At 58.4% G+C, this 10,214-nt stretch overlaps 1 long non-coding RNA gene across 4 annotated transcripts; it reads left to right on the top strand.

Annotated features, from left to right (window-relative positions):
- The first annotated feature begins 1,104 nt into the window (after nucleotides 1–1,104).
- Nucleotides 1,105–8,599, top strand: LOC140613756 (uncharacterized). Of its 4 annotated transcripts, none has more exons than XR_012014600.1 (8): nucleotides 1,105–1,237; nucleotides 2,273–2,462; nucleotides 3,726–3,957; nucleotides 4,465–4,688; nucleotides 4,861–4,965; nucleotides 6,077–6,288; nucleotides 6,400–6,906; nucleotides 6,957–8,599. It is a non-coding gene; the product is annotated as an uncharacterized lncRNA (long non-coding RNA). The 4 variants fall into 4 exon arrangements; XR_012014601.1 differs by having other exon boundaries at nucleotides 4,465–4,965; nucleotides 6,400–6,605; nucleotides 6,765–6,906; XR_012014602.1 differs by adding an exon at nucleotides 3,428–3,640 and having other exon boundaries at nucleotides 4,465–4,965.
- The last annotated feature ends 1,615 nt before the right edge of the window (nucleotides 8,600–10,214 follow it).

Below are 10,214 nucleotides of genomic sequence, written 5' to 3'. Positions count from 1 at the left end.
CTGCCTACAAGTGTTTGTGAGAAAATACTTTAGGGAGTAGAGACACAGGGTCACCTCCCAGGCTCCCTACAATTTACTACATAAGTTGTTCCCAAAGCAAATATCAAAGCCCTGCAATTTGCTAATTACAGGCGGGATCCTGGGCTTGTGGGCCCAATTAACCACTTGTTCCTCATTTTCTGTGTGTGACCCGCCGGCTGCACCCACAATTACCCACTTGTCTTTTAACTACCCTGAGAGCGGGCTGACTCACCTCCAATCCACTCCCACTATCACCTCCAGATGGCCTTGGGTATCTTTTTGCTTTCCAGGTGCCCCCCCCACCTCCACTCACCTATTATCTCTCTCTCGGTCTCTCTGCATCAAAGGCCGATGTCTGGTCTCCCCTCCTTGGGGCTCTTACAAGATTTCCCGGCCTTGCTCCTTGCCTCGGCTCGGAGCCCACAAGGCAGGAAGCAGCTCCTGTTGGTCTGGGCACCTTGCCTAGCTCACCCAAGGAAGCTCAGGAGGCTCTGGCCACGTTCAGCCTCTGCCCCCAGACACAGAAGAGGTAAAGAAAATTACAGCTTCTCCGGAGCCGGCCCACTGCCAAAGCTCCTGCCCACACTCTCCAGCGCGGCATCCCTGGCTCCCCACCTCATCGGCCAGGGCTGGCTCCAGGGACACTCGGTGCCAAGCTTGCGGAAGGAGGTCCCAGCAGTTATTACCATGGTAGTTCTCCAGGGGACGCGCGTCAGGGAAGGAGAACGACCTCCTCATGACCTCTGCTCCCTTCGGCAGGCTACCTGGCAAGCCAACATTTCCAGCAAACTTTTTGGTTTCCTATGACCGTGGTCCCCATCCTTTTTGGGAAAATCTGATGAAAGTTCTGGACCCTCTCCAGCATGAAATGCTCAGATTCATTCATCCAGTCATTCAATCCTTCATTCATTGCATCATTCAACAAGCACGGGGCACCTACGTGCTGGGCACCATTGTAGGGATCAAGGAAACATCCGTGGGCAAAAATAGAAATTCCCATTTTGGGGGGACCTGACCTCACATCCCAGCAGGAAAACATAGGCAATAAATAACAAGTGTAATAAGAAAGGCTTAATTTGCCAGAAAGCGAGTGCCGTGGGAGAAGAGCAACCCAGCAGGGAAGAGAGCCGTCAGCGGGGGAGAGGCCGCATCTGGGCACAGGGTGTGCCGGGCTGTGCTCCCCGAGGAGCGAACAGTCCGCGAAGAACTGAAGCAGGTGAGGGTCTGCCCGGCGGGCAAGTGGAGAAGGCGCCAGAGCCAGAGAGCACGCAGGCCAGGGCCAAGCAGGGCCGCGGGGTGGCCGGAGCCCAGGGGGGGGCAGGGGCTGGGGGGACGGCGAGGAGGGTGGAGGCCACACAGGGCCGCGTGGGCCGCCAGGACTTGGACTTTGACTCCGAGGCTAATCAGGACCCATTAGCGGGTTTGAGCCAAGGGGTAATGCGAGCCGACTTCGCCTGGACGGCTGTGGTCGGGAGCAAGTGGTCCCAGTGCGAGATGATGGCGGCTGAGGCGGGTGGTGGCACAGCAGCCGGGGACACGGGGTCAGGGTGCTCCCTGGGTCGCTGCGGTGCGTGGCGTGCGCGAGAAGACGTGCGTGCACGGATTTACACTTCCCGTACTACAGTGCAGCGGGTTGTGGGTCACCTAGACCCACCCGTGATGCAGGTAAAGGGCCCTGTGAGATGATAAAGGGATGTGGGGACCCCGAGGAGGGAGGGAAAGCAGTGACCCCGGGGGAAAAGGGGGCCTTCGCTGCATCTGCAAGTTCCGCCTCTTTTATTTATTTATTTATTTATTTGTTTGTTTGTTTATTTTTTTTTTTTTTTCCGCTTCTTTTAGAGAACACGTATAGACGATATTTAAGGTCGGACGTTAGCATCGGGCAACCTGAGTGGTGGCTCCGTGTGCAGCTATTATGATATTTTCTGTGTGTTTAAAATAAACAGAAAATAGGACTGCTCCTCTCGGGGTTTTCCCGAAAGCCTCCTGCTGGTGTTGTGGACGCCGCCAGGGGAGGTCGGCACAGTTAATTCTTTTTTTTTTGTTTTGTTTCTTGTTTTGAAATTTAATTCAGAGGTAAAATTCAAGAGTGTTGGAGGTAACACCCAGGCGCTGGACGGCTCGCGCACGCGGCTGGCCATGCCACCCAGGGACCCTTTTCCCCAACCCCCTCCCCTCCTGTGACCCTCAGTTTGTTTCTTATGATTAAGAGTCTCTGTTTTCATCTCTTCATTTTTCCTTCCCTTCCCAGAGGCACAGTTGATTCTGCTGGCACTTCCAGCCATGCCATTGGGGGTGGCCTCTTGCTCACCTGCTCTCCTCCCTGGGCTCCCACGAACAGAGCACACCCGACACCCGAAGAGTCCGGAAGAGGAAGAGGACGGGGACAACCCGGAGGACTGCGCGAGGCCTCCTGCAGGAGGATCCGGGACATCGGGCAGGTTAGGACTTGCACAGGGGAGTCTCTGCAGCGGGGGGGCTGCCTCTGAACGGGGCCCACCATGGGGCAGGCGCACGCCCTGGGGCCTACTCGGCTGTGACCCACTTTGGGGGCAGATGTCCTTTTCTGGGCACTGAGTTAGGGGCACAAGGTCAAATGGAAGGTGCATTCAGAGCCCTGAGGTCACCCCAGTGGGGCGGGTCTGTGGCAGCCACGCAGACGAGGTGGGGGGTCGTGTAGCTGGGGGGTCTCCTGGCTGAGCCTCCTCAGGAGCAGATGCCCAGCAGGCCCCCCTGCAGCTCTGCGCCAGCCACCGTCCGCCACCGCGGGCCGTGGCCGTCCTCACAATCTGCAGACCTGTCACGGAGCCTGGGGGACGGTCCCCCGCTGAAACCTGCCAGGTCACCAGTCCTGATTAGGTGCCAAGAGAACGATTTCCCAGGCCACAGCTTTAACAAGACCAGGCTTCCTAATGACTGGTTTTCTCCTAATTAAATAAAAAGAGGGGAGAGAAACCCGTGATTACTCCACCTTGGAGCACCACCTTCCATTTATGTGCGTCTCTCTTCAGAGGAGCTCAAAGTCTTTGTATGTTATTGTATATTTTTCCCTTGTAACGTCCTTGAGCTTCCAGGAGTGGTTATTATGGGACCACTTTATAGCTGGGAAAGGCTGAGGCCGGCGAGCAGGGTCCAGGCACCCGCGCCGGCCGTGGTCACTGTCTTGAGGCTCTTTTTTTTTTTTTTTAAAGATTTTATTTATTTATTCATGAGACAGAGAGAGAGAGAGGCAGGGACCCAGGCAGAGGGAGAAGCAGGCTCCATTCAGGGAGCCCAACACAGGACTCGATCCCGGGACCCCGGGGTCACGCCCTGGGCCAAAAGCGGTGCTAAACCGATGAGCCCCCCGGGGCTACCCGTGTCTTGAGGCTCGTTTGGGGTTGAAAATCAAGTCACCCCCCCGCAGATAATCCAGGCTAAAGCAACACATAAGGAATAGTCACCTACGATGCACTTCGCGGGAGGTGTCGGCACTACGTCATCCTCATGGCAACCCTATTAAACAGACGGGGTCGCGCCAGGCTGACCCGCGAGGACAGCGAGACGCGGGAGGCCCGGGGAGCCGCGGGGCTGCTTCGTCATCCGACTCGTAGTGGGGGCAGGAGCCAGCCAGTGCTCAGTAAGCCCTTCCCGGGGACAGACGTCGTACGTTGGTTAAGTCAGTGTAACTCTTCCAACAACCCACCCCGCTGCCGCCGTTCTAGGTATCACCACCCTGTGGCTGACGAGGCTAAGTGACTTGCCCAGGGTCACGCAGCCAGTCAGTGGCGGAGCCTGTGGGAACCCGCAAAAGCCACGCAGGTGCCACCCGCCGGCGCTTTCTCCACCTGAAGGAAAACCGTGGTGCGTGGCTTGGCCTGGAAGGCCCCGCGCGAGTCCAGGCGGCCGAGGTCCAGCCCCGGGGTGGCTCTGGGCCCTTCTCGACGTCTCTGGAAGGTGGGTGTGGGTGCTCCCTCCGTGTGCGGCTCCGAGCCAGGCTCTGGGACCGAGGGTCCCGGAGAGGCGACTGCAGCGGAAGGCGGACGCTCGGGCCTTCGGCTGGCACGATGGCACCACGGGGGCTGTTGGCCTTGAGGGCCGTCGGCGTCCGTGGGAGGGGCCCCGGCGGGCTGTGCGTGTGCGGGGCCGGGCGCCAGCTCCCCCACACCCTAGGGAGATGAGCCCCAGACTGTCCTGGAACCCGGGCTTTGTCCCCAAGAGCACCCGGTCAGGGCCCGTGCACCCACAGGCATCCACACCCCATGGGGACGGCCCCGGGCAGGGCACCGCTTCCAACCCCTTGACGGTCCCGCCAACCTTGTCTCAATAGATCGGCCCCCCCGGCCTCAGAGCAGGAGGCCTCCAAGCTGCCACCCGGCCCCCTACCCCGACCCCCGACCCTCAGGGGAGGCCCCGGCCCGGATGCCAGGCGTCAAGTCCCCTCAGCCTCCCTTCTCCTGGCAGACTGACGCTCGGGGAGCAGACTGGCTACCGACCCCACCGCCTGCCGCTGCCCGGCTGACCCTCTGCAGCAGGTCCCGCCGCCGGGCAGCCCACCCTGAGGGCGACAGTGGGCACTAAGCAGCCGGAGGTCCCTAACCCGCCGCCCCTGCACCCCAGCCCTGTGGCCTGGTCACGACTTCCAGGAAGGCCCTGACTTGCCCCGACGTCCCTCCTGTGCAGAGCAGGTTTGTCCCGTGCCATGGCTGCAATGGCGGGGACAGGGACAGCAGACAGAGGGCCTGGGGAGCACAGCGGGTGCCACCTGCACGCTGGGGTGATCTGGACCCGCCTGCCCCTCGCCAGCTGTGACCCGGGCACGCAGCTGGGCACCTGCAGCCTCCCGGGTCTCCACGGCAGGGCCCGCACTCCCGATCCCAGGACGCCTGGGCTGCTGCGAGGCCAGGGCACCTGCACCCAGGAGGCCTCCAGGAAGGAGCCACCGCTTTGCTTCAACGCCCGCAGGTAGAGGCGCCTCGGGATCAGCTTTGGGGGGCTCACATCCCTCAGCCTTTGTAGGTCGCCAAATCCCTGCAGAAATGGGAAAAGACAAGGAAGAAGAAAAGAACACCCCCCCACACCGCTGACAATGAACCGCCCCCTCCCGCCCCCCCAGATGCATCTACCCCCCAAGCTTCCTGCACAGGTTCAGACGCTTCAGAAACGCAGAACTGACGCAGAGCTCGGGGGCTCCTGGGGCACCCCCCCCCGCCCCCCCTGGGGACCTGCCAGCTCGGGCTGCTCTGGCGGGAGCTCGGGTTTCTCCCTCCCAGGGCTGAGCGGCAGCAGCTGCTCCCAGGTCATGCCCGAGACAGGTCCGCACATGCCCGTGGCCTGGGGGGCGAGGCCGGGATCTGTGGGGGGGTGGGGGTGAGGGGGAAGGCCTGTGGGGCGAGGGGAGCGGACTGAGGGGTGAGGCTGGGGAGTTGGAGGGGGACGGCCTGGGGGGTGAGGCTGGGGGGTTGGAGGAGGTCGGCCTGGGAGATGAGGCTGGGGGGTTAGAGGGGGGGCGGACTGGGGGGTGAGGCTGGGGGTTAGAGGGGGGGATGGCCTGGGGGGCGAGGCTGGGGTGTTAGGGGGGGACGGCCTGGGGGGCGAGGCTGGGGGGTTAAAGGGGGAGACGGCCTGGGTGGTGAGGCTGGGGGTGCTGGGGGCGGCCTGGGGGGCGAGGCTGGGGCCTGGAGGGGGCTGAGGGCCAGGCCAGGGGCGGGTGGCGGGGTAGGTGAGGCCGGCTTTCCCCTCCCCAACCAAAATCAAAACAAAAAGACCCGAGCTGAGGAGAAACGCTGCCTTCGGCGCCAAGTGTGAGCCCCTCTTTTGGCTTTGGTTTTGGTTTTCAGTCGTTTTGGGATTCGCTGTATATGGGATCGGAAGTTAGTTTTCGATACGCGGCTGAAAGGGCAGGACCTAACTTTGCCCTCGGAACCCCGAACCCTGCAACCTTGAAAAGCTGGTCTTCCCCCTGGATTAGTTCAGATGGGGCAGTGGGCGCCCAGGGCCCCAGGTGTGTGGTAGAAATAGAGGCACCGAGCGCCGTGAGCACCTGTGGGTCCCTCCGACTGCGTATTTTTCGTAGCAAACAAACAAAAAACCCGACCCGAGGCTGGCAGCCCATTCATTCCTTCACGAGGAGGCTTCAGCCGGGATCTGTTTGTTTTCCATCAATGGAAACCAAAACCGACCCTTGCAAGATGGAGATATTTCACCAAAGAGGCCTCAGGACGTCTTCTATCCCCTCTGATGCTATTTCCACGGAAAGGCCAAGATTTCCTTCTGGTGCCTGAGATGGTAACTGCCGTTCCGCTCACTGAGCGCACGCGTGGCGCAGGGTACGGGCCTGACCCGTCATCTCGCTTGTGACGATGCTGAGAGGTTGTTTCCTTAACTTCTGCTTTACAGGGAGGATGAGCTCGGGGAGGACTTCACGGGCCTCCGCTGGGCTCTGGGAGCTGCAGGCCTGTGCTCCTTCCCAAGTCCCAGTACCCGATTCCACGGCTCTCAACGCCGGCTGCACCTTAGAACCTTCTGGAAGAGACTCTAAAATACAGACGCTCAGGCCACGCCCCCGAGAGCCCGATGGAAGTGGTCGGCGCGCTGGCGTCCGGGTAACAGATGATTGTTTTCCTTCGTGGGTGGAGACAGAAGGGGGTTATAATAACCAGAAGGTTCTGGGTCAATCGGCTCCAACAATCGACTGGCCAGGTGAGAGAAACTCCGTAAAAGATTGATCTGACCCATGGGTGATCCCTGTTTCCTGCAAATAGACTATTTTCAGGCCCGGCCTGAGAGAGGGCCCGAGCTGGCGGCGGCGGGAGGCCAGTCGGCCAAGGACGCAGCCCAGAGCGTGGGAACCCCGAAGGGCCTAGGCTCTTCCACGTGCCATCAGTCTCTCCATTTGCCACCGAGGTCGGGAAGACACAGACTCCCCCAAGGGCTCCGGGTCAGCTGCCACCGAGGTCGGGAAGACACAGACTCCCCCAAGGGCTCCGGGTCAGCGTGACGCAGGGACAGGAGGACCCGGGGACAGTCCAAGCAGTCTCATAAGTCAGAAAAGACCGACTTCTGGGATCCCTGGGGGGCTCAGCGGTTTGGCGCCTGCCTTCGGCCCAGGGCGTGATCCTGGAGACCCAGGATCGAGTCCCACGTCGGGCTCCCTGCGTGGAGCCTGCTTCTCCCTCTGCCTGGGTCTCTGCCTCTCTCTCTCTGCATCTCTCATGAATAAATAAAATCTTCAAAAAAAAAAAAAAAAAAGACCGACTTCTTTATGAAAACACCCAGTGATTTCCCAACACTCAGAAGAAATCCAGAGAGTCTGTTTCATTAAAAAATAAACTGTGACGGTCTGACTGCTCACGAGGCTTAACCCGCTCTCTCGCTCCTTCGCGTGAAGCTGTGAGACCCACCACCGCGTCCCGCACACACACGGAAGCGGAGAAGCCGTCTGTTTTCATTTCACCCCTGGTGACACAATTCAGGTGGTTTTGGTATTGGTTGATTTTGTAGCCGGAACAGTGATTCCCCCCAAACGTCTGCGGTGGGACCGACCCTGGGACGGGAGCGCCAGGTGGTTCTGGGCACCCCGGGCCGTCACCTACCCCCGTCGTAGACGAGCGCAGCCGTACGAAATGGACACAAGATTCTACTTAATGTAAAAATGCATGAAATCGCCTTACACGTGAAACTGCTGTGTTTCCCCTTGGCAATAGAAAGATTAACATTTCTGTACGGGGAATGGTTTTGATCTTGCCTTCCGGCTGCAGTATTTACATTCCAGTAAAGTTCATCTGGATCAGTTAGTAGTCACATGAACCAATGTGCAGCCCAAGATCGTGCTCTTTTTTTTTTCTTTTTCTTTTTTTTAATTCAAGATCATGCTCTTAAATAAAGTCGTCATCAAAAAAATTGGGGTTGGGCGGGGGGGCAGGGGCTGCTTATCCTAATGATCTAAAGATGAAAATCTCAAAGAGGCAGAAATGTTCCTTAATGTGGATTTTTTGTCATATACTCTGGTCAAAAACCAGGAAAAAGATTATTTCAGGACTAGAACAAGGCATGAACAAACTGGTTAGAGATGAGACTGAGAAAACATCTGGTCAACCCAGATACATTGTCCTGCAAAGATGAGAGACGGGTCTGTGGTTCAAAAAATTAAAATTAAAAAAAAATTTAATTGAAATTTTAATTTTATTTAAAAATTTAAAAAAATTTTAAATAAAATTAAAAATTTTTGAATTAAAATTTAAAAAACATTTAAAAAATTAAAATTAAAAAAATTTAAATAAAAATTAAAAATAAATTAAAAAATAAAAAATAAAAATAAATAAATTTTAAAAAATTAAAAAATTAAAATAAATTAAAATTAAAAAAAATTTCAGTCCAGGTAAGAGAAAGGGACTTCGACGTATTTCAGGAAGTCGTCGCTTCTCGCGTGAACAGTCAGGACCAGATCAGAACGGCCGACTTTGGAAAAGCAGCTAATAGCACGGTTTCCAAAGGAGGAAAGGATTTTTTTCATCTCTTTTGCTCATAATGGTGTGTACTCGGAGTTTGGGGACGGAAGCCATCTAATAAAAGACTGTTTCATTTCTATACAATGCAATGAATGTTTATTTATCTATTTATTTTTATTTTATTTTTATTTATTTATTTTTTTTTTTGCGATGAATGTTTACTGAGCCCGCTCTCTGTACCGGGCACTGGGTGAAGCTGAAGGCCCCGGCAGTGGAGCCGCTTGCTTCCTCGAACCCTCACACCAGGCCACGTGCTTGGGAGTTCGCGGGGGGCGTCGGCGGGACCTGGGGCGCCCAGCCGCTAGACCCGGCCCGGGGAGGTGACGGCAACCTGGGGCGTCCTCGAGGTGCAGCGGGAAGTCGACACCACGGTGACACACGCGCCTCCCAGCCGCCGGCCCGAGGCTCCCTGGGCCCCCGAAGCCCATGCTGACCGCGGCTCCTGCGCCTGCCACGCACACGTCCTCCTCTGCAGACAAGGACGCTCCAGGAGCCGTCAGGGTGTCATTTACTGGCTTTTTGGGGGAAAGGCGGGTCCCGGCACCACGGAATCCAGTAACCAGCTGTAGGCGAGACGGGAGTGAGTCCCACCGAGGGAAGGGGCACAGCTCGGCCGCCCCTCAGCGTCCCTGGCGTCCCCCAGCCTCCGGGCCTGGACGGCTGTACCGGTACCTGGGCGCCCCGGGCCCTGGGCCGTCTCCCGGGGTCGGCCACCCCAGCCAGGATGCTTTGGGGCTGTCCACTAGGTGGGTCACGACCTTCCAATTAGTCTGGGAGGCCCTGACACCCCCCCTCCCCTCCCCTCCCCTCCGCTCCCCTCCCCAACGCTCCTGTCCCAGGGCTCCTGTCTGATGTGGGCCCAACATGCCCTGACCGGGGTGGGGGAAGCCTTATGCTGGGACTGGAAGGCCTGGGGACCACACCCAGTACAACCGCCGACTCCTTGTTGACCCTAGAAAAGCGGCTTTTTCCGCTCAGGCTTTTGAGTCCCCGTCTAGAAGAGGGTGAGGAGAGGCGGAGAGGGTGGGCGGCAGGGTCGTTGGGGCCTCTGATACACACGCAGGCCTCCCCCTCCCTCTCTCTCCCCACCCCCCGCCCCTGCACACGCACCGCACCTCCCATCTCCCTTTTCGTTTCTTAAATAACACAAACACACCACCTCCAACACACAAACCTCAAATTACCGCCGTGAGGCCTCCCCAGACGTCGGCTCCCGAGACCGGCAGTGTGGCCCAACCACGGCAACACGACACTCCCCCCAGCTCCCACTCAATACAAAACACATGTGTCCCAGGGCCTCGCGGGACGGCCTCCCCCGCAACCAACACGGGACGGCGTGGAGCCGCAACAACCTGCCGCCGGGCCCGGGGCTGCGGGGGCGGGCTCGACGTCCTCTCAGCACCTAGTAAATCGTCTCGGCTCCGCAGAAGCCGGCCGCGCGCTCCCTTGGGTGCCGCAGACACAGCTGCAGATGCGAGTGGGAGGCAGGAAGGGAGCGGCCCAAGTTCAAGGAGAAGAGAAGGGAAGGGGGGGGCGGGAGGGCCGCATTCCGACTCGGGTGAAAATCCGCCCTGGGGAGTCAGAGCCGGGGCAGTCCCCGACGCTGCGCCCGCCCTGTCCCCTCCTAGGTGGCCCCGAGAAGAATGTCCCATCTCTGCCATCTCCCTCCAGCTGTCTGGGCTTTTTCAGTACCTCTCACTTGTC

The sequence above is a fragment of the Canis lupus genome, chromosome 22 (genome assembly GCF_048164855.1).
Source record: "Canis lupus baileyi chromosome 22, mCanLup2.hap1, whole genome shotgun sequence".
In the NCBI taxonomy this organism is placed as follows: domain Eukaryota; kingdom Metazoa; phylum Chordata; class Mammalia; order Carnivora; family Canidae; genus Canis; species Canis lupus.
The sequence above is the reverse complement of the archived record's forward strand: the minus strand, read 5'-3'. Positions and strand labels throughout refer to the sequence as shown.